Genomic DNA, 24,755 nt, shown 5'->3' with positions numbered 1-24,755 from the left:
AGCCCAAGCTCTATGCACAGCTTTTGGCAGAACATCTTTTCCAGACACTAGTCTTAGGGTGATGAGGGCAGGCGAGCTCTTTTGTCTCAGGAGGAAAACAGTGTCTGTGCTGCTACTATCCACTTCCATTTGATATTTGCTTCTGCTCTTGGATTCTACCTGCTAAGAATGGCATTACAGGTAGCAAACTGTCCAAGTACTGGGAAAGGGATTATAGTGAAGAGGAAAACGTTTTAGAGCTGCGTAGTCTTCATTGTTTTCTCAGACCCTCAGTAGAAAAATTTGGTAGGGAGGGATTTTTTATCAATACTTACAGGAGCATCGATGCAATAGATGAAACTTCAATTCTAATTCAACTCTGAAGGCTCCTGTTGTGCGATTATTTCAAGAATACTAGATTTTTAAAAGTGCTAAAGACATGTGAAGAACATATCTACCTGGCTTGCATCTGCAAAGTCAAATCATGATGGATTTCTGTAGGTGGATATTTCTTTCAGCTATTTGGAATGAAAAAAAAATATATTCATATTAGAAAAAGTAGTTTGAAATAAACATCATAATAATTCCTTCTTTTTTTTTTCAATTATTGAAATGAATGGTTAGCTTTCCAAGACTGACATATTTTTGTATTTTTCCTTTACTTTGAATTAAAGAATTTTTGGTATCATTGTGGATGGTGATGAAGTGAAAAGAACACTATTCAACATGCCTTGAAATGAAGAGTTTGCAATCTGCAAAAATACTATCTGTCATCTATTTTACTTATTAGACCATTTCAGTTATCCATTTTTCTTCAAAATGTGACCTTCCTTTTACCCTAACTCTGCAACTGTTTGGAAAATCAATGGAAAGTTTACAATAACCAGCATGATGCTTTACACACTGTGGAGAAGAAAACATTTTGATAAGCAAATGGATTTCAATGTCAGCCTTCTAAGCAGTTGTTACTGACAAATGATTTGAAAGTGTATTGAAAATATACTGCCTTTTAGAAAGATACTTTGCTTCCCATGCAAGGTACAGGAAACTGAATCAGCTGTGGTACTGAATTAACTTTGCTTTCACTGCAATATGTGGCTCCATAGTAAAATAAAATCAGTGTCCAACTGTCCAAAATGTCTAGACCTTACTGAACTTTTCAGCCAAACCCATTATATTTCTCCTTTTCTATTTTAGTCTTTATGTTCTAGCATAAAATTCTGTGACCTTTTCAGTCAGAGCAATCCATTGAAAATGGAAGTATGAAAAGCGTTTGGCCAATACAGACCCTTCAGACCAAAGCTATAATAAATTTTGTCCTTTTCTTCTTGTTTCTGAAGTCTAATCTATGAATTATTATTTTTAACCTAGTGGAACAAAAATGAAATCATCAATCAAGTGCTGGGTGACTAAAAAGCTGTCCAGTTAGCACAAATATCTTATTTTTGTTCTATTAGCTTAATGGTTTGTGATTCTGTTTGAAGAGAACCATGCAGAATCATAGAATAATAGAATGTTTTGGATTGGAAGGGAAGAATGTTTTGGATTGGAAGGGATCTTCAAGGGCCATCTAGTCCAGATCCGTGCAGTCAGTAGAGACATTTTCAACTAGATCAGATTGCTCAGAGCCACGTCAGCTTGACCTTGGTGTTTCTTCTTTCCTTGATGTTTTCTTCTTGCCCTTCACATATGCAACAGCTGTAAAATTCTGCTGTTTTGTGTTAAAGGGATGTGATGGATGTTTATCTACAGGAGAGAAATATGCCACTTGTTTAAGGTTAGACGGAACTAGTTGTCAGTTGTAGTTTCTGGTTGGCAAGGCCAGTTACGCCAGCCCCTGCAGCTGAGGCCTAAATTTTTTATTGTGTTCAAAAGTGTTTTTGTGCTTGAAGAAAAAGTCTCTTTTGATACACACCTTGGAGAACAGAAAAACAGCAAAGTGACTCTCTCTGTATAGTCTGTTCTCCAAACCAAAGTTAACCTCACACAGACTAAAGACTCTAAGTCTCCATCCTCTGGTGCCTTTATGGAATCATAGAATTTTTTCAGTCGGAAAAAACCCAACTCTAAGACTGAGTCCAGCTGTTGATCTAACACCACTGTGGCCATTAAACCATGTCCTGAAGTGCTATGTATACATATTTTTTGGGGACAGACATTTAAATGTTATTTATTTTTCTAGACCTTTTACCATGTGAAATATGTTCTGAATATTTTGAATTTTTTAATCCAAATAATGCCCAAGAACTATCATGATTTCTTCATTTTGCTGATTTTCAAATTTCACTTAGAAATTCAGTGGGCTCTCTGGCTGTATTTAGAGAAGGCTATCAGGGAGGGTGTTGAATACCAGAATGGTTGGAGATGGTCCTCATCATGTTAGCTAATGCTCTGGGTTCAATCTACGATGACTCTGTTACAGTATTGCAGAGAGTTGACTGAGCTGGTGATTTCTGTAGCTATTTCTGGAATTCTACATGGCAATTCAAAAACTGTCATTGGAAGTTGTGATTGTACCATATATATCAGGTGGAAGCAACTCCAAAAAAAATTAGTAATTAACCTGATATATTTTAAAGCAGAAGTTTTTGTATAATTTCAAAAGCTGTAGGTGCTACTGAGGAACATTTCATAAGAAACAGCAAAAGCACAACTGAAATCACTTTGATCAAGTGTCGACTACCAAACATACAGACATAAATCTGATAAGACTGGATGCAGTAACAGATGAAAATGCAATATAAACAATTTTCTTCTATGTCTTTCCACGTTGTTTGCTTACTGGAAAAGGTAATAGGAGGCATGTGAGAATGGGAGCTGAAGTTCATTTGAAGTCTGTCTAGCCACTTGGCAAATTTGTGGGTTATCAGTCCCACAAATTTATATTGCAAAGGCCCTTTTCTTGCAAGATGGTTTTGTTTGATGAAGATCAGCTGTTATGTCTGATAAGACTACTTTCCCAGGCTCATTCTTCTTTTGCATTCTTGTGGCTTTAGTCTCACTAACAATCTTCTCTAGCTCCTCCAGTTGTTTCGATATTATGAATTCCCCCTGTGCCTTGGCATTAGGGGATTTTTTCAAGTAGTATTCTCATCTCAGGAGAATGTGGCAAGAAAGAAAAAGACACAGACTTGGACAAGACATCTATTACTCATAGAAACTTCCTTCATGAAATTGTGCACTGTTTTGAAAAGCCCTCTGTGAATATAAGTCTTTTCATCCCAAATCCTCAGGAAAGAGCTCTTCAGCATTTCTGAAGGTTTTTGTTTTACATGTGCCTCTTTTAGCAGAAAAAAAATCCCCTTAGTTCATTTGCGAAGGTGGAAGATTGAAAGAGAATTTTGCTAGTTCATTATCTTCTGATTTCTAACTCTGAAGAGGAGTGCTTTGATTGTTGTCAAAGAGGATCTCATATTGTTCATATTTACATTTAGATTATAATTTTGTAATTGCCTGATTTGCATAGAGGAGGCCAGGAGCAATCAGCAAGTCTGAAAAAAACCGTGCTGTATAAAAATTTAATGGCAGGCTTGCCTTTCTACACCTTGTTTTCTTTCTTTGTAAGGACGTGTACATGGTAAACAAAAAACTGAAAAATTAAGTTGAAGTCAGAATGACTGCAGGGCAACTTTTACAAAAGCTTTTAATCTGAGCTGTAGAAGTGAAATTTCAATGTGAGAAGGCATTGCTAGTTGTACCAAACAACATATTATTTAAAACCCTGATTAATTTCTAATTCCTAGTTTTAGCAGAACATATCAAGTGTTCTACAACTAATATGTTGCTATTGGATATGAATTCTTTAAATAATTAAAAAGTTATTTTCTTTAACAGAAATAATTATTTTGTTGATGAAATGTCAGGTGACATTGTTGAAACCTGTAAATAATCAAAATTAATTAGTAAGTTAGAAATGTACTTTGAATTTAGAAAGGCAATGTGAATATCCTGGGCATTACATTTAACTTGTAGCATATCAGAATGGAAAGAACCATAGAAATATTTCCCCCGTGAATGTGTTTTTCAGAAGTGTATGCTTCTGTCTTATGCTTAACTTTATGGTGATGATTTTGAATCAACAAAATTAAAATTCTAATATTTTATCAGAGTTGACATATGTTCTAAAAAAGGCATTTCCAAATGGTCATCTCACAGTGACTAGCTAGAAGCAATTATATAAATAGTGTATGAGTTTTAATTTTTGCTCACCTCTAAAAAACATCAGTGGATATTTTGCATACTATTATTTTTCATTTAATAATGAAAATATTTTGGTAAGATCATTGGAAAGACTGAAAAATTGGTGGATTATGACAATCTAAATAAATTTACACTTAACTTTTTCTGTGTTTGTTTATATGAGACATTTTGAATATTTTTCATGTTTTATAGATCACTTTGAGAGCGTGTCAAGTGCCATCGGATTTTATATTGAATCGAATTACATTCCCTAAATTCATTTGAAGTTAATATCAACAGCAATGTCAATTGCTTCCAGATGAGATTCTATTTTCAAACTGGATTCTGAGAAATCTGGGTTCTGAAAACAGCAGTCCATATAGAATGACACTGCTAAGTCTAAGTTAAGCAAAACAGTAACTCGCCCTGTTTCTGGTGGCTGCCATCTACTGCTGTAACAATATTGCGTTTAGTGTCAGTGCAGTTCATGAGTGAAATCCTCAAGACAGAAATTTGAGAATTATGGCCTCTTTCCAGAAATGTAATTCATAAGCTGGATGACTTTAGGAGACAGGTACACTCCACCAACAGATCAGGGCATGAGGTTTACACCACCTCAGGCTAAGTAGGCAACAGAACTCTGAAGAAAGATACTCAGGAAATTTTTCCTCTCTCTTGTATTTAAGTACCTAAACTGAGGTCTGAAAGAAGTGCTTTGTAAAACTGGTGTGCATAACCCGTAACTGCTTGTGAAGCAGATGAGAAAGTAAAATTGTACTCATCTAATCTTTATAGGCCTGGGGCTTATAAACATTACGTGTTGATAGTTTCAAATCTGCCCAAGAAAGTTAAACAAATCTTATATCTGCTGCAGACAGAGTTCTTAAGACCTGTTGAATTCTACATGGAGAAAAAGAGAGACCACTGGAAGGGAATCCTTTGCCTAGGGCCTTGAGTAACGAACCTGCAAGTTTCTTAGTGAACACATTCTAGAGTACTGGAGCTCTTTATCCAGCTCCTTTTCTTTTTTCTAAACAACAGAAGGAAAAATTAAGTTTGTAACAAGCAAAAAGTCCCAAACTAACAGCAAATTCAATGGAAAAATTAAATCACTAGTTGTCAAAAATGTTGATGCCTAAAATAGGAAGTTGTTCATATTTATTTTGGTGACATTTCAGAAAAGCTGTAGTAACTTGCATTTATGTTTTTTAATTCACTGCAGTCATTTTATTCCTTGTCTATTTCTGGCTTTCTACATATATAGGAAGATTTTCCATGGTCTTTATTTTTAATTTTTGAACACAAAGTAGATAGAACCAAGTTGCACAAAAATTAGAAGAGGAAAATAAGATGTTAGGCCAATGGGGATTATGATGCTCAGGGGATTAGAGCACCTGCCCTGTGAGGACTGGCTGAAAGAGTTGAAGTGGTTCAGCACAGAGAAGAAAAGACTCAGGGGAGACATTATTACAGCTTTCCTGTTTTTCAGGATGGCCTACAGAAAAGACAGGGAGGAGGTCTCTATCAGGAAGGGTAGTGATAGGATGAGGAGTAATGGTTTCAAACTCTAAGAGGGTAGATTTAGATTAGGTACTAGGAAGAAATTCTGTGCTGTGTGGGTGGTGAGACACAGGTTTCTTGCAGAAGTTGTGAATGCCCCTTCACTGGAAGCGTTTGAAGTGTTCAAGGCTAGGTTTGATGGGTTTTGAGAAATGCCTCCCATGGCAGGGGAGTTGGAAATTGATGATCTTTAAAGGTCCCTTCCAACCCAAACTATTCTATAATCCTATGATTGTATTGGGACCAATATCTACTTGGAAATAGCCCTTATGAATTAAAATCCATAATTTTCTTTTACTGTCTGAAAAATAATCCTTGAATGATTGAAAATTTTCTGGGAAGGTGACCTTGAGACTTGTATTTTCAGGGGACAGTTGTGAGAACTGGTAAGAAGAGAAGAGACATTGTCAGTCAATTTAGTTCATGTTTTTGCTTTCACAAATTATATGATATTTATACTTTGTGATTGTTAATACAGACAGAATACACATGTATTTATAAATATTCATAAGTACAAGTTAAGTAATATATATGTGCAGAATAAGGAGCATATTCTCTTATTTAGTAATATATGTACACATATGCAGTATGCATTCTGTTATGTCACCTCAAGAACCTACTAGACTGATCTATGGGTGATATTATGTCTGCATTTAAGCACATATTTTTCTCCCTTTCATAATGCAAACAAAATCTGTTTGAAACATCTGCAGTTTTCTGTTATGAAAGGGTATAGCATGTTATGCTGTTTTCTGTGTAGATGTTTTTTCCAACTGAAACTTTGACATTTGTGTCTTCACAAAATCACTAAGACAGGTGATAATCACTGTTCTGAAGTAGCTCAGAGAAGCTGTTTGGAAGGCTCCCAAGAAGACAGACATCATGTGGTGGCCAAATGAGCATTTTGACATCAGTTAGTGTCTCATTTTGGAAACAGCTGAGATGAAGCCAAAAACTTGCCTACACTGTTCTGTTTCCAGTATGAGCTGAAGGATGATGCAAAGCAAATGTAGACCTTCCTTTGAAAGTTAATTCTGATCTTTTAAAGGAAAACACATTTATCTACACAACTTAAAATAACTGCAATGTAGTAACATACAATACACCATTAAAATAAAATAGTACCCCTTGAAAAGTTGCCAAATTAAAACAAAAAAGATGGAGGAAGAGGTGGATCAAAGCTTGAAGGACAGAGTTCAAAGCACAAATCTTTATGTTTTAAAATGTCTGTTTCTGATGCTTTTAAGAATAGCTAAGAAGATATAAAATAATGATAATTTAAGAAAATGAAGGTAGAGAAAAATTATGATTATACTTCTTTCTTGTTTCCATATGCTTTCTTAGAAAAAGAAACATATGATAGTGTTTCAGTTCCTTTTTTGGTTAAATGCACCTTCATGAGTTGATGTTACAAATATTCACAAACACTATTATGCATATACCTACTAAGTTGGTCTAAGAATTATCACAGTCTCACAGTATATCAGAGGTTGGAAGGGACCTCAAGAAATCATCAGGTCCAACCCCCCTGCCAGAGCAGGATCACTTAGGGTAGTTCACACAGGAATGCATCCAGAGAAGGAGACTCCACAACCCCCCTGGGCAGCCTGTTCCAGGGCTCTGTCACCCTCACTGTAAAGAAGTTTCTCCTCATGTTGAGCTGAAATTTTCTATGTTCAAGTTTGATCTCATTGTTCCTTATCTTATCACTGTAAACCACTGAAAAGAGCTTGGCCCCTTCCACTTGACACCCACCCTGCAAGATATTTATAGACATTGATGAGATCCCCTCTCTCTCAGTCTTCTCCTCTCAAGACTAAACAGCCCCAGGGATCTCAGTCTCTCTTCATAGGGGAGATGCTCAAGTCCCCTAATCATCCTCATGGCTCTATTATACTGCATTATACTCCCCTTTAGGGAGGACTAATTTTGGAATTTTTATTAGTGACTTGAATATTCATCAAAACCTAATACACACATCCTGAAAAATAGTAATGGAAAATGAATCTCTGCTGGAGAAAAATGCAGTGAATAATTTCTACATATTTCAAGGATTTTTTTAAAAAAGTATATTATTGTCATTTCTGAAATTCACATTTTATCCTGGAAACTACCAGTTCCTTTGGGAAATCATGGAATTTTAAAATTTATATAGGATTTTTTCAAAAGTATGCTGAAAAAAACCCAAAGAGAGAGAGAGAGAAATTTTATAGGCCTGTAATTTTATAAATAAAAATTAATGCAATTTTAAAGGAAAACTTGTTTATAGAATGCTTCCCTATGGAGATTTACTTTCATATTTGCACAGGTGATGACACTCAGAGCAAGAACATGGACAAAGGGCACTTTCATTCTGATACTTTGCTTGGCAGCAGTTACACACCTGAACAGAATTCCTCAAACACTAACATTGATTATTTATAGACATAAGCTGTGAAATCAGACTAAAGCATAGGCTTTTATGCAATGTCTTTCCAATATGGCTGAAGTTTTGCATGCAAGATTACACCAAAAGTGTCTATAGTGAAGTGCCATAGGCAAGAATAAAGATGTATTTCTCATAAAATGGGGATTTAAAAGCTAGCCATAATACTTTCCCTCTTCCTACTACTGGCTATGATAAAGATGTTTTCATATTGTTTTTTGGTTTTCAAAGGTTTTTTTTTTATTATTACTTATTAGGGAATGTATTTAGAGCTGGTTGAATCCTATAAAATGGCTTTTGTAAAAGTTCTTTTAAGTTGAAAGTCTAATCCATCACATATTTTGTATCTCCTTTTTGTTATCACTGTTTTCTTCTGGCCTGTGTTGTGGAATCTATTTGCTTTTCAGAGTACCAGAGTCAGAAACTTTTCTGGGTAAGAGCTAAACAGAAAAAGGAGACAAGCTGGAACAAAAAACAATAGAAACTGCAGCAGTTAGAGATCAAATTTATCTGAGCAAGATGAGAAAATACAAATCTTTCTGAGTTTAAACAATGATCTTCCATCTTCATCTTCCACAAGGGAGTTCAAACTCTTGTCTTTGACTTAGAGGTGAGTGAGATATAGTGCAACTCAGAACTCCGAACCCCAAGGTCAAGATACTTAACCTTGAGCTCACTGAGAGGATAATAAGGTACTTCTGATGAGGCTGGCATGGCTGACACCTGGCCTGTGCTAAGCAGATGAAAGCTGGGGAGAACTTTATTTCAGAAAGAATTATAAAACAGGAGAATAAACGGTGCTGTGAGTGAGGTGTTAAAATAGAACGGTCACATAAAATGTTTTCAGATAAGAATGAGAAGTAACTTAGAGTCAGTAGCTTGTGAAGAGGTCATTTCCAGGAAAAAATAAATACCAAACAAATCACAAAACAAAATAAAGAGAGATGTATTTCTTTTTCAGGAGGAAAAGGTGACGGACATTTTCAGTATGTTATGTAGGCAATTAATCTTAAGTTTCTGTTAGGTACCACAGTTGCTGTCAGGTTATGAAGTACAAAGAGAAAGTCAGAACTCCCTTTGAGAAGAAATTCTACCTGGGTTTAATCACACTGATAGATGCAGAGCTCCCCATGGTTACAGAAGCATATGAGGTGGATGGAAGAGGAAAAGGGACAAATTAATATTTGCAGAATATGTTTGCCATGAATTTGGCCCTTTCCCTCCAGTTCATGTCCTGTTATCTCTTTTGTTTATGTGTATTTGTTATTTTGACTATTTACTGGTTAATGCATATAGTAAAGGTCAGAATTCTTCTTAAGAAAATTTCTGTGCAACGTAAATTGGAAAATATTTTCCCAGCAGACACAAGATTCAGCCATTAAAAAATGCAGAATGACAAGGATCAGGGAATAAACATATTTTCCAGAAATAGAACTGTGTTTATCACCAACTACTCTTTATATCTTGCCAGGAGAACTGACATCTCTCTGGTCTGAAGTCTCTTTTTTTTTTTTTTGATCTATGCTTAATGGTATTAAAAAAAAAAAAAAAAAGAAGTCACACTTCTTTTTCTTGCTTGTTAAGGTGTGAGGTTACCAAATGGGTTAGGGTATTCATCACAGAGCAGAATAGGTTAATATTTGATTTGGTTTTGTACGAAAGCAATTACCTGAAACAAATAATCTGCACTGATTTCACTAACTTTACTACTGCATCACTTGAGCTGTGTGGAGCAAAGCCTCTAGAAGTGGAGAGTAATATTTTCAGCCACTCCAGCTAGATTTGAAAGAGGGTCTCTTGCTACATGCCCATCTGTAGAAAGTTTATCCCTCAGAGAAAATCTGGCCAAAATGATATCTTTATAAAGACAGTTTGTTTGTTTGTTTGTTTGTTTTTTAAACTGTTTAAAATCCTTAAGAGTAACAAAATCAGTTTAAAAAGGTTAGTTCTTCATTCTTCTTTGTGGTCGTTTTTACATATTATTCAGAGCTAAATTACCACTGGTGACATGGTTCCATATGCCCAGTAAATATAAAATTGTTAAATGTGTTCATAGTATGGAAAAATTGATCAGCACTGCAGATCTAAAGGAGAAATTGCTGCTTATGTTTTGTTTGGAGAGCATTTGTCATGCAGCACAAGAAATTTGGAAGTTTTTCTTGAGCATTGTTGTTCAATGTCTCATTAAACTTGTAGTTTTCTGCTAAATTGAGTAATCAGTTTGAATACTGAAAGCCTATTCATCACATTAGAGGTTACATTATGTCTGGGGGAAAAAAATGTATTCCATTTAGAAGTAAGCTTTTCTCATTTGAGGAATAAATCAGTTTCAGGTTTTTAGCATCTGAGAAGGTAAAATTTCCCAAGCATACTCTACTGTAGTAATCATCCTCAAATATCAGAATACAAAAATAAGCATTACATTAAACGTTGTTTTGAAAAATTAAATAAAATGTATTGTTGAAACTTGCAAGTTTTTTTTTTCCAATGGAAAATGAAAGGCTCATTTGAAGACAATGTATTTATTAATTTCTTATTTAGAATATATATTTTTTTTTAGTAGAAAAGCTTCCAAAATAGGGTGGAATCAGGTGACTAACACATGATTTAAAGAGACTTTGCCTGGTTTTACACATATTTATATTCAAAGGCTTTAAATATTTATTTTATAAATATTTATCCCAAATGATATGTTTTCCTTCTGTTTAGTATACAAATCTTTAACAGTATCACAAACGCAGTTGATACTTAATTTAGTAGGACTTATGTGCTGAATTGGTTGATACAGCTCTATTAGTATCTTTTGATTATAATTTTTTTTCTTTAAAGAAAGATCCAGGCTGGCTTGTGTTATGGAAGATAAGGAAGAGAATATAATTACTTGCTGCAAAGATATTGTCAGTGTTTAAAAGGGTAGTATTTAGCAACCAGAGACAGTTTTAATGGGTATAGAATACACAAGTGGAAACATAGTGCTTCTTGTAAGTTAAGATAATAAACTTAGTATAAGAAACTTATTATGAGAAACTAGAACTAAATTAAACATTATAAAGAACAAGAGCAGAACCCTTTCATATGAGCAAACAGCTATTTCCAGTTAATCAAATTCTTACTGCTGTGGAAAAAGGTCAGAATCCAAGGAAAGTTCACAGAGTGTTAGGTGTTGGAAAGGACCTCCAGAGATCATTGATTCCAAGCCTTCTGCCAAAGCAGGATCACCTAGGGCAGGCCTCTGTAAATAGATCACCTAGGATTGTAAATGGATCTTTATACAAGCACCAGTGTGACACAAACACATTTCAGTAATATTAATAAATTTGTATAGAACACACTGTAAAACCTGAAGTTTGTTGTAATGAGGTGAATAACAAAATATATGTCTGTAAATATTAGCTTAGTTTAAAAGAAAAAGATATTCTTCTCCATACCTGTGTCCATTTTATGTTTGATTTCTGAGAATGTTCCCAAAGCTGTTTTGGGAACCAGAACAATATTTCAATCTTATGTTACAGTAGCAAAAATGGAAACTGGGGGGTCAAATGACTTGCATAGTGCTACTTCATGAATTTGTGGTTACTCCTGTAATTGAAGCCAAGGGTTACAAATAATTCTTTGTTTTCCAATGAAATAAAATAAAGTAAATTTAAAAAATAAAACAAAAAAAAATTAAAAAGTGGTAGCTTCATTCCTTTCTGTCATACCAAATGAGCAAAATTTGCATGGAAATATAATTAAAATAAACCCCAACCCAACAACTAAAGAAATTCTTTTTATTCAAAAAGAAACAAAATATATAATAAATGAAAAATTTCTATCTAATATTGTAAAATAAACACGATCCTTAGGATTCCTTTCTGTTACCTAAAAACTAAGGCTATCACAAAACATGTTTCATTTCCAATTTAAATCTTGCTTAAAGGGAATCAAATGCCCTTAGTTCACCAAGTAAGATGGTGCCTCAGCTTCTATAGTCAGATATTCTGTATGAGAATCATTCATCGTCTTCCTGTAATGCTGCTTCATTTGGTATAGATCACTGAGCATTCCCTGGAAAGGTACATGAGTTTCATTGTCTGGATTAACACAGAAAATTAATGAATGTCTTATTACTCATGGAAAGAGTCGGGTAAACATAAAAACCTTCTATTTCAGTACAGGTCATAAGCAAATCTGGAATCTTCAGTTGTTATTTTTCATTTTCCAGTCTCAATGCCCAGGCAGCTCTTGGAACAGATATATTACTGCTTTATTGCACACTAGACCCTAGCCCGAGTTTGGGAGGCTTTCTAGACCATCGTAGCTTTGAAGTAAGGTGAAATACTGGAGCTGTATCATGTAAATCAAATCCTGCTCAGTGGATTCTCTGTAAACAGTTCTGTCAGCTGGGAAGGATGTTTTCCTTTGCTAGGTGAATAGCAGTGCTCACAAGAGATTTCAATCCCTGGCATGCTGCTTGTCACCCATATTGTGACTTTTAGCCTTGCCCTTGACTATCTTCTATTCTTTTATGTATGTTAGACAAAGAGAAGCATGTAAATGAAGTCACAAAAGGCAGAAAGTTGTACTTCTGCCTCTTATGCATAGACCTCTATACAACTGGATGCTCTTCTGAATTGAAGTCATCCTGCATTGCAAATTACTGATTTTGTGGCTTGTTGGTGAAATCTAGTAACAAATTCAAGTTTCTGTTGGGCTTGGAGCTCAAAATCCCACTGTTTTTGTGTTGACCCATTTACTCATGTCCAATGTACTAAAAGTACACCACCAATGTCATATATAGCATATAATAATTTATGTAAGCAACCTTTAGTATTTTCAGTGGTAAGCAGAACTCTAATATTAGACACTAATAATATGAAAAATATTAAAAAGTTAGAATAAGAAAAAATAAGTGTGAGGTAAAATATTCAGTTGTATGAGTTTCTATTATTCATGATAGCAGCAGTCTTGTGAAAGAGAATTCTCCTTTAATACAAATGGTATTAAATTAGTTGATCTCCTTTTTCTCTGCAGATCAGTAGTTCCAGTATTTGCAATCAAAACAATTGCCCTCATTAGGCTGTAATATTGGAGAAAAATGAGTTTAAAGATTAACACAGAAATTTGAACTATGAAAGAGAAAATATATTCCCTGAAATCTTTAGAATCTTTATGTAACCACATCAATTTTTTATTTAAAAAAGAATGGTAGAACAGTAGCTAGGGAAAGAAACCAAAGACTTAGACAAAATCCAGTTTACTTTGATCTTCAGAAATTTACCCACAATATTGGTGGAGTCAAACTGTTATTTAGCAGCAAAACATCATTTGTTTATGTTCCTTTTCTCATATATTTGGCTTTGTGTTTATATTTTTCCACAGAAGCCTAGATTATGTGAATCATGGGAGTTCTGTGATTGCAAATGCTATCATGAAAATCACATTTCTCTGAAACATATCTAAATGGTTATGTAGGGAATTTCCTGTCTATGCTGAAGCTTCTGTGCATTGCTTGAAATTGTGCACACATTCAGTTCTCTCAAAAATCAGTTGAAGTCTAGAAGTCTCAAAGAAAATTACATCTCAATAACAGAAAGGATTTCTTGATGCCATGATGCGAAAAATGAAAGTCCCACAGTCTCCCTAAAGAAGTGTGCTTTCAAACTTCTAACTTGAATATATTACAGTAACTTGAGAAAAGATGTTGTGTTTTGAACGATTAAAAACTACAAAGCAATTACCACTGAGAATGCAAACCGAATACTTCTTCATAAGAAAAGAAAAGAGAAGACCTGAAATTCTGGGAATTGGGCAGGAAAGGAGAGCTCAGGACCCTGACATATGCCTTAAAGGGCTGGACTATTCTGCAGTATTACTGCAAAATATGATGCCCCTTTAGCTCTGTCAGTGAAGGTGTAGTTGAGTACGGCCTTGGCAATCCTGCTCTTAATATCTTGGCCAGAGGTCTGTAGTACCAGCACCAAAAAGTTAAACAACAGGCTCTGAACATGCCTTTTGCCTGCAGCTGAAGGCATGAGATAAAAGAGGACATGAGAAAAACTAACTGATGGCAATGATCAGGAAGATATTTAGAAAGGCATAATAAACAAGTAAAGAAAATAAGGGCTGATCTTACAAAGTACATGCCTGGTTCACATGTCACGTTTATTCATCCTGGACTTTATGTTGTAGATCAGAGATGTTATTAACACCTTTGTTGCCTATTATTTTTCTTGCACACCATGATTTATTTCTTTGGCCAACCTCACTCCTCAACTCAGACCTGCCATCTGTCGCAGGTACCCTTTCCAGCTTGCAAACTATGATACCAGTTTGCGAGACTGACATTTTCTTACACCATCTCATATTTGAGAAATACATAATGATGGATGTGACTTGATATAGATCTAGGCACAACTTAACTAGTGTGCTTAAGACTGTGGAGAATGATCACATAAAACCTTTCTTAAGGAAAAACAAAAGCTGAGAACAAATGAACTTTAGAAAAGGACAACCTCCTGGACTCAAGTGAAGTTATGAAAGGTGATCTTTTTCACCACACTTCAATTCATTTAATTTTGAATAATGATGAATACTTTCAAAACTTTGGCTATACACTCTCATGTATTTGACTACATCTTAAAAGGCATTTATTAAAAAAAAATCAATATCTGTGAATATTTCCTACGTTTGCAGTTACATCTTGCTGAGTGCTGCTTGGGATGCCTTGTGAGACATTTTTATTCATAACATTCCTTAAGATCAAGTAACCAAGTCAGTTTGCTGGCAGATAAGACACAAGACTCTCCTTTTTATTTTCAGAACTAGAGATACTTTCCTTCTTCCTTTGCATCTGTCTAAATAACTTTCAAATTATAGGACTCAAATATCTTTTTCTTTTTTGACAGCTCAGCTCTACAAAAGCCCACTCTCTAGTTTTCCCAGTTCTGCCAACAGGAATGTATAGCTGGTAATACATAGAGAGTTTCATTACTTCAAACAGACCATCATTTGATCAGTTATTGGGTTTTTTTTGTGCTCATGGATCTCAGGCTTCAACAAATCATAAATTACTGTAAGAATTAAACATAAAAATATATCCCTGAAGGATACGACCTGAACATCTATCCTAAGTTCTGTATAAGGTCTTTTAAAATTAGGTTTCCTCCATCAGCCTAAAGTAATTTTCAGTAACCTTATGCAAGGACCTGTATGATAGAAAACACAGGCAAAAAGAAAGTTTAGGATTCCTTGCCTACATACCAAATAGCATAAATGGCACAGGTAAGGCCTGTGACTTACTCTGTGATCCTAGTGTGAGAAAAGATGATATACTGACACATCTGTTAAACATTCTAGTGGTCATTGTCCATTTAGAAGTTGCTTTAAAATTTGGGCTCCAATGTGCACAGTTTTCAAGGGATTGTTTCATCATCCAGTTAACCTCCTTTCATCTTTTGTTTCAGAAAACATGGTGCCATCAGTTTGAGAGATGGAATTCCTTTTATTATATTTATTGCCAGAACCATGAGAAGCCGTCTTGATTACATGCATTTCCCAGTATAGGTGCTTCTAGAGGTTTTTAATACAATTCTTCATACCTGTTTATTAATATTCACATTAGCTCAGACGTATTTTTTGGCCAGAACCTGCTACTTTCCTTTTTTTTTTTTTTTTTTTGTTCCCCCCTTGTTTGTCTCAGAAGAGAAATTTCTTCTGACCAATTCACCATGGCATTGCATCAAATTTGAGGAAGCTGTTGCTATTCACTAGTTGTAGTGTTTTACAAAACTAATACCAAATGCCTTTACTATCCCTATAAAGAAGCAAACAAGTAAAGAAAGGATACTTACATATTTCTTGATCCTCAAAGTTAAATTAATCATTAAAATCAATGATTAAGACAAGTCCTGGGTTCAGCTAGCATAGGGTTAAGTTTTATGTGGTGGGTTGTTTTTTTTTTTATCTTCACAAGAACCTGTGAGTGGCTGCAAGCAGGACACACCGATGAACCATCTAATGCAGTATTTGACACTATGCTGATTCCATGCCTACTAAATAAGTGAAGGGCTGGCTGGGCCATGGTGGGTATTTTGAGCAAGTGATTGTGATGTGGTTTGGTGGGGGCAGGAGTCAAGCAAATGTGTCAGGCCAGACCACCACAGTCAGTGCTGGGTTTCGTACTGCTTGCCGTATATTGATTCATTAGTGTTATTACTCTCCCTGGTCGGTGTTATCTCTTGGTGCTGCTCTATTAAACTCTCCTTTTCAGCCCATGGGGGTTTGCCTCATTCTTCTTCAGTCCCACCAGGAGAGGTGTGGGGGTAAGCAGGGGGGGCAGTTGTGCTAGTGGCTGCAGGGGGCTCAGCTACCAGCTGGACCTGAACCGCAATGCCTTGAAAGTAATCACATGTAAGGGAAGTCATATAGTACGAGAGAATCTCAGCAGTTTGCAAAACTGGTTATAAAGGGACAAAATACACAAATTCACAGATTAAAGAAAATTAGGGAAATTACAATATCAGCAGATATGAATTTTTCGTATTTGGAATTAATCCAGACATTACTGAAATGAAGTGCTGCTCAATGAGAGGAAGCATTTGAGACTCCCTCCTTTAGTGTTTGTGAAAGTGATATTAATAACCCTGTCTTCAAGAGCTGCCTGTCTTCATTCACAAAGGCCTCTACTGACACCTTAAAGCAAGCAATTAGGAGCTGAGTGGGAAACATGCAGACTTTTTGTCCTCTGAGGTTTGCTAGAGCATCTGGACAGCCATGCAAGACAAGTTAGCTGTTACACAAGAGAAAGTTCAAAGTAACATATGCCTCCCACGGGGAGGAAAGAACAGTGATGCTCTGAATCATCCTCTGCTCCTCAGGTGGCACAGCTATTTGCCACTCCTCATGACAGGCAGATCACTAATTTACAACTTAGCTCATACCAATGCATCATTGCAAAACCCTTCAAACTGTCTTGTGTGGTCTTCTTCTAAGGGAATCAAACTCTGCAAAAGTGGTTCATCTTGCCATGATAAATCTGTTTCCAGCTTCCCCACTGGGACTGCCAAAATTATTATCAGCTGTGATTTCAACAGTTGTAATATAGCCATTTCTTAACAAGGGCTCAAACCAATACTATACTTTACACAATAGTCACAGTAGATACAAGAGAATATATTTCATAACCTAAAAGATATTTTAGAATAAACATATTATTTAATTGATTAGAAAACATATTATTTAATTGATTAGATACACTTAAATCAATATATTTGAAAGTGAGCTGATTAATAGCCTCCTCTGCATTCTTCATAACCATGCTCAACACTGGTAAGAGATTAAATAATTCTGAAAAGAAGTCCTTCACTTGTCTGTAATGAATTTTACTGAATAATTTAGGGATTTTTTACTTTTTCTTGCAAATATATTTCCTATATGAAAAACATTTTTTTTTTTTTTTTGGTAGCACCTCCTTGAAATCTGTCCTACTGAAAGAACCGCATGCTAATGAAAATAGAGTATTTCACATTAAAAAAAAAGATATATATTTGAGGTAAAGTTTTATAGAAATTTAGGTCAAGCCCCACTTCTTTGTCTTAACAGCTCTGTAATTCTCTCTGGTTATGAAGGATGCACATTAATGTTACAATCATCAAGTACAAAAGCTGAGTAAATAACAGGAGAAAAATTATAAGATATATAGAAAAGAATAAAGAACATTTTATTAGACATTTAGCTTTTAATAATAAGACAATAGGAGTCTCAGAGTAGCATTATTGCCAGAAAGAATCAATGCATATGAAATCATGATTTTTGATTAAGAGGCTTTTACGTGATAAATATATTTAATCTGCTGGGAGGCATCTGGATTATGGTCATTATACTACATTACACTGAATGCTTTGCAAGAACTTTCACATTGTGAGAGTATGTATGTAATTATTTTATCTTCCTTTCTACTTTGAAAGTACATACCCCATTAGGGAATGTAAACATTTTGCAACTCTCATTTTTACTTGGTTTTACTTATAATGTGCACATGTAGCATTCATACAGAAAGTGCTATCTTCAAACCATATTTTCACAGAATATTCACTGTGCCTGGAAATCTTTGAGAGCATATTCATTCCTTTGGGCTAAAATCCAAACCTATAAGGGCCAGCTGAAGAGCTGTGAACAGATTTTCATATTTTGATATTCCTATCCACAAATAAGGGCTGGTGCTTATGTATACAAATAGATCATATTCATAAATTAAAGAAAACATCTAAAAATATGACAAGTTATTAATGAAATACGTTTTTTTATTATTTCAGCAGGAGTGAGGTTTAATGCAAATTCTGTCTTGCATTCACAGGGGAAGCACAAAATATAACTATGCACTTTACAAGTGTTTAATATGGACAGATATTACAAAATTATAGATGTCAAGAAGATTAAAGTGGGGCTCATATTACAAAATTAGAAACCAAAATCTAACACTAGATTATAGACAGTTTTACACTGCATCAACACTCATTTCTGAAATCGTAATTGCTGAAGATACCAAACCAAAACTCTTCATTTTCAACAACTCCAAATTTTTGCAAGACGGTTTTAGGCCAGTCTTAAAATGTTGAAATCTGAAATATAAAGTTCTATTTGCATCTTCATCAAGTTGTAGATTTAGATTTTTAATGTAAACAACTTTCTTATAACCTGTTAGTTTCTTCTGTGAAAAAATATACCATCTGAAATAAAACTACAGCTTTTTTTTTTATGACTTCCATGATTAATGTTTTGTACTCTTGATGGTTTCCTTGATCTAACCTAAGCCACTTTCACATAATTTCAAAGGAAAGTTTCTGTCTAACTACATCACTAAAGTAGTTTCATACGAATGTAACATATAACATGAAGATAAGTAAGGCAGTGTTATCATCCCTGTTTTTTTTTTTTCACTAATAGATACTGAAATATACAGCATTGTAAATAAAATCTTTTATTGTAATTATGAATTGTTCATTATAACTCTCCATCTAAGATGTTTTTGTTTTTACCATGTCTCAGTGCCACCAAAGAGTAGATTTTTACTTCTTTCTTGCCTTTGGATTATACTGCCATTGAGGGAGGAAAATGGGGCTGAATTTGCTCTGTGCATTGGAATGTATCTTAGCCTTTTCCAGCCATTCATACTCCCCAAAACACATTAATCTTTCTGTTTTGAAACCACATATATGGAATAAATTGTTTTTCTCCTCAGTACTTACAAGATTTAAGCATAGTGTATTGTTTTGTTCCGTTAGTGACTACACACATATATACCATACCTTGGCCTGTAAAATGATTTCCACTTTTTTCAGAGAGAGTTCAACTCTACCAATAAAACTAGGTTCTGGGTTTCCTCTTTTAGCTCTAACACATATCGAAGTCTGTTCATCTATCTAGGCTGTCTGTCTTGAGCTGTTTTTTTCTTAAGATAGTGGAAATTATCTCATGTTGAGTAGTCTGTTTAGGTGCTTCACTTCTTTCTGCTGTTTGAAACCTCCTGATTATAGAGAGTCTTGCCGTTATTTTAGCTGATATCATAGAAGTAAGATAGGATTAAATACCTCAACAGACCAAGCAGAACATGGTCTTCAGAGCCTAGCAGAGGTATTCTTCATCAGTGCCTGAGTTTTTGGTGCTCAGTGGTGTACACATGAGCTGCTGTACAGCTCATTAATGGATTCCAGTGCCTGTCAGATACAGCTCACTTTGTTACCACAGTATCACAGTATATTAGAGGTTGGAAGGGACCTCAAGAGATCATCAAGTCCAAAGCAGGATTACTTAGGGTATTATCCTTGCCATAATTCAAAAAAGATATTTGATAGCAGTGTTTGATCTCCCATGTCCTTACCCCACTACTAGATCTCAGATGCCTGTTAGGTACAAATATATAACAACCAATACATACCTGCCTTTAAGGATCTTACAATCTAATTGTAAAGGAAGATACAGAGAACAGATAAAGTACATAATAAAGAGTTAAAATGATCTGATTATGAGGAAAACTTGCAAGGTGATAAGGACTTTGAAACAAATCTGGTTTTTTTTTTGTAATATATATGATTTTATTTCAGACATGAAGTTTTCTAGAGTGCTGACCTTTAAAACAGATAGACAACTTCATTTTCTTTGGTTTCAGCCCATGGTACTCAAATAATATTACAAGGTGAAGCATAGAAGGAATTCTTACAAAATAATGGTCCTGAAGAGTCAAGTAGAGTCCACACTACTCTCGTCCAATAGATCTGTGTTAAAATTAAATACATAACACATCTACTGTGTCTGGTTGTGATGATCTGCTACTCCTTTAATACACCTACAGCGCTAGAAGACAAAATAGTGGACAAAGACTGCAAAGACTCCGTTGATGGACTTTGCTAGTGAGTTCAGCATTAATTCAGTACCTGAAGACACTTTTATTGCATGTAAAAACATCACAAACAACAAATGTTTTCCCTCTGTGTATAGCAGGGATACAAATAGGGGATGGGCTCAGATGTGAAGGGGTTTGGATACATTAAGAAATATGTTGCCAGTATTATTATAAAATTTCATCTGGCACTTCCAGGAGTTTTTCCTCTTAACAGTACTCTTGGTTCACACCTGCAACTACTGTGTCAGCGCTGCTACTACGAAACCTTATTTCTCTGGTTTATAAATTAGCCTCATTAATTTCATTCTGGCTGTTCACTGGATCTATATAGCCTCACTCTTACGAGTTAATATTTGCTTTTATAATTATTTAAACGTCCTCTTTCAAGAAGTCAATTCTTTCTCTGATGTCTTTCTGTGAAAATAGTGAAGTGTTCCTTTTGATCTCTTGATCAGAAAATGCATTTAACTGAATCTGTTTCATAATATATTCATATAAAATAATGAAACAATTTAGGAAAGCAGCACTATCCTTTTGTTTGTTTGTTTGTTTGTTTGTTTGTTTGTCTTTCTTGGGAGAAGATAGCACACTATAGCCACTGAGATGTCTTCAGTTCATGCAAACTTACCTGAACTACTTAAACTCTAAAGGGTTTTTTTCTGCTAGCTGCAAAATCATGTCAGCACTGAAAACAGTATAGGCTGAAAAACTTACTAAATAGTGAATTCTATTCTACTGCATTTATAGCCCCAGAAGTCCCTGATTTGAGAACTTGGAAACTCCTAGGATATATCTTCAGGCATTGCAAAAAGAGGTATCCTCTGTACAGCACACATTCAAAAAACCTTATTCACATATCTGAAGCTCATGTGACGTTAAGGGGTTTGTTTCCTTCATTAAGGGCTAAAATAAAAGAACAAATAGTATGATTAAATAAATTCAAGGCTACTGCTACTTTATTAATGCATATTTCTCTAGGGTAAAATAAAGATGTGCAGTAGAAACACCACAGATAATTTTGTGCCTTGACTCTGTTGTAACCTACACTGATTTGAGTGCATTAATCTCTTTTTGATTTTTTTTTTTTTTGTTGAACAAATTATTCAGAATGATATTAAAATAAAATAAAAAAATAAATACATGGTGTAGAGGGGAGTTAAAACAAAAACACAACAAAAAAATGGTTATGTTAAATAATGTTGAGTGATGAAACCATTTACTATACAAATATTTGACTACACAAGAACAAATCAATGAAAGAAACATTTTTATAAGCATTATTTGTGTAGTCATACTGAAAAACTGAGGTCTCCATGACAGTACAATGCAATATGTCTTTCATATTAGCTTAAATTTGTTAACTTGCAAGTAAAACTTTTTTTTTTTCATTCAACCATGAGCCACAACAGATAAAATCTAGAAGCTAAACTTTAAGTCACACTGCTAGTTTTCTAAAATAAGAACCAGCTGTATGGATTCTGGCAACAGAGATTAATTCTCCATAATGATCAAGCCATGAAAGATTCTGGCTGGCTTTGTGCAAACGTTGCTTTTGCAATGCTAGAAGCAGTAAAAAGCAATATTTTGCTTCTATTTATGGAAGATTTTTACCTTTTGAACATGAACGGATTATTTTGGCCACTTTTTCAGTGATTATTAAAATGAATACATAGAAGTTCACAGTACTGGAACAATTTACTGCTACATACGTAAACTTCATCAGTGGAAGAAATCTAGCAGTATGGAACTCAGCATGATCTCCTTTGTCTTACAGGAAAGCTGAAAAGAGAACTAATGAGTCTTTAGGGGTTTTAGGATGACATACATGATTTTTTTGGAACCTATAATTAACATACTTAAAGAAAATCTATGTATATTTACCATGTGAGAAGGTTGCATAGATGTATGCTAAAATCAAACTATTTCAGTTCTGTTTTCTTTATAATGCTATTAACTTTTAATCTCATATGAACTTGTTCATTTGGATACAAACATTCCTGCTTCACAAATCCCAGATTCATACTTGAGATAAAATGTGGTGGAGAATTCTATTTCTTGAAATCTGAAAATGCTTTAATTTCATGTTGCAGACAATGGCTGCTGTACTTGGTGCCTTCTGGTTAGTTTTCCTATTTCCATTTCCTGGTTCAAAGAATTGACAGCTCACAGACTGACAGATTAATTTTTACATAGTTTTTATTCATTAGATGAAAGTTAAAACAGTCTTATTTGCACTATGCTTTCATTAATGAGCTAACAAAACCACGTCTGAGATGGTAGCTCATCCTCACTGACTGTAAACATAGAGCCAAGTACTGTAACTATTTTCTTGATAAGTCCCTAAAAATATATATAGATGTCAGGTTCAAGATGGGGGGTATACAGATTTACTTATCTTCATGCACACTCAAAGAAGAAATATTCTATGTCTGTGTTGTAGCTAGTGCTGTATTTCTGGCAGATGTATCCACATTCTGGTTGCTTGAGAAATGTATAGTAGGCAGATTGATATTACCTTGGTCCCTAGTGCTGCAGCAACATGAGGGTAAATCAAGTTCTCACGGGATACTCATGGGATACTATTGATATTAGGATCAGAAACATTGCCTTTTTCTTCTCTTGCTTTTAACCACAGCAGGTGTAAGATTGGCAATTAAATATTCTGGTGATTTGTATGTATGTTAGGTCGGTTTGCTGAAATAAATGATTGCACCACTATGAAGGGAATGCGTATGGTTTACATATTTATAGGTGTGAGCATATTTTATTGTGATACAATCAAACAGAAAAAAAAAAATGGAAGGAGTTTTCTGAAAGTACCATGTCACAAAACTGTTGCAAGTCTTAAAAGACAGAAAAGCATGCCTGTTCCATGAGTTCCTGAACACTTGGAGTGGCAGCTAACTCTTCTACTGCTGCTGGCCTTAGTTGCTTAGCTCAAGCAAGGGTGGTTCCTCAGTAATAGCTTTATATACAGAGACCTTAAAAGCTGTAAGATAAGATCAGTGACCAATTAGATTATACATTTATATTCTTAATACCAGAGTAGTGGTTCTCCCCACTAGCAGAGTGAGAGAGCTCAACTTGGAATCTTGTGCTGTGGAACCGTTGCCTCCTCTCCCTCTCTACCACAGCCATGCAATAACTTTACAATAATTTTGCACTCAGTGGCAGTTACACTCCAACTTAACCTAAAAGGCCTGAGATGGGCAGTCACTTGGCATCCAAAACACTGCAGGATGGAAATAAGAGATTAGGTTAAATGCTGGTCTAGCAGCATAACCAGGGTAATGAAAACAGATTTCAAGTTGTTACCTTCTTCCCACTAGAAAAAAAAAAAAAAGTTGAAAAAAAAGGTATAGTTAGAAACACTTCAAAACAGCTGTCTGATATTCTGGTTTTAGAGATCAAAAGACTGTCTATACCCTGACCAACTTGAGCAAAGAAGAGGAAGTAATATGCAGAGAGCTGAAGTCAAATGACTGAATAAAAATGCAATCTTCTTAGTTTGACCTGACACCTCTTTCATTGTTACTGTCTTGATTTTTTTTTTTTCCCCCTAAATGAGAAATATATTTGTTAAAAGATAGTCCTTAACTTTTTAAAGGAAAATGTAATATGCCTTGTAACATCCTGGAGCCCCAGAATCTTCTGTTTGTGTCATCTTCCTCCTCTTGAGTGGCACTTTTTGCTTCATGTCTTGTTGCATTTTACATTCAGCAACAGTTCTTTGGGAAAAAAACAGGTCTGCTTTTGAACATCTGTGTTTTCATATACAAATCTCTGTAGTAATAATTATAGTTAGGATTTTGTCTTACAGTTTATACTTCTACTGTGCACAGCTGTACATTGAACTGTTGGGGAAATAATATATTAAGGCATAAATTTTGTCGAGTCATTGGGCCCATGTGTTCATTCTCTTTACCACCATGACTTCCAGAATGGGTAAATGAGCACAAATAAAACTCAGCAAGGATATAGTTTCAAAAACATCTCAATTGGAAATACTTTTTTTTTTTTTTTAAGATGAAAGATTGGATTTGTACTAGGTTGGCAAAAGAATTTAAATTTTAAAAATACAGGGAGGAGATCTAAGGAATATTTTTGCAGGTTTTTAAAAGTTACACAGTCATTCTCCCCAAACTGAAATGTTAGATTCTTAAACACAAGTCAACTGAGAGGGACGTAAGTGTAGATTAAGTGATTTAAAGTTTAACTTTGAAAAGAGAT

Source organism: Indicator indicator, chromosome 8, assembly GCF_027791375.1.
Source record: "Indicator indicator isolate 239-I01 chromosome 8, UM_Iind_1.1, whole genome shotgun sequence".
In the NCBI taxonomy this organism is placed as follows: Eukaryota; Metazoa; Chordata; class Aves; order Piciformes; family Indicatoridae; genus Indicator; species Indicator indicator.
The sequence above is the reverse complement of the archived record's forward strand: the minus strand, read 5'-3'. Positions refer to the sequence as shown.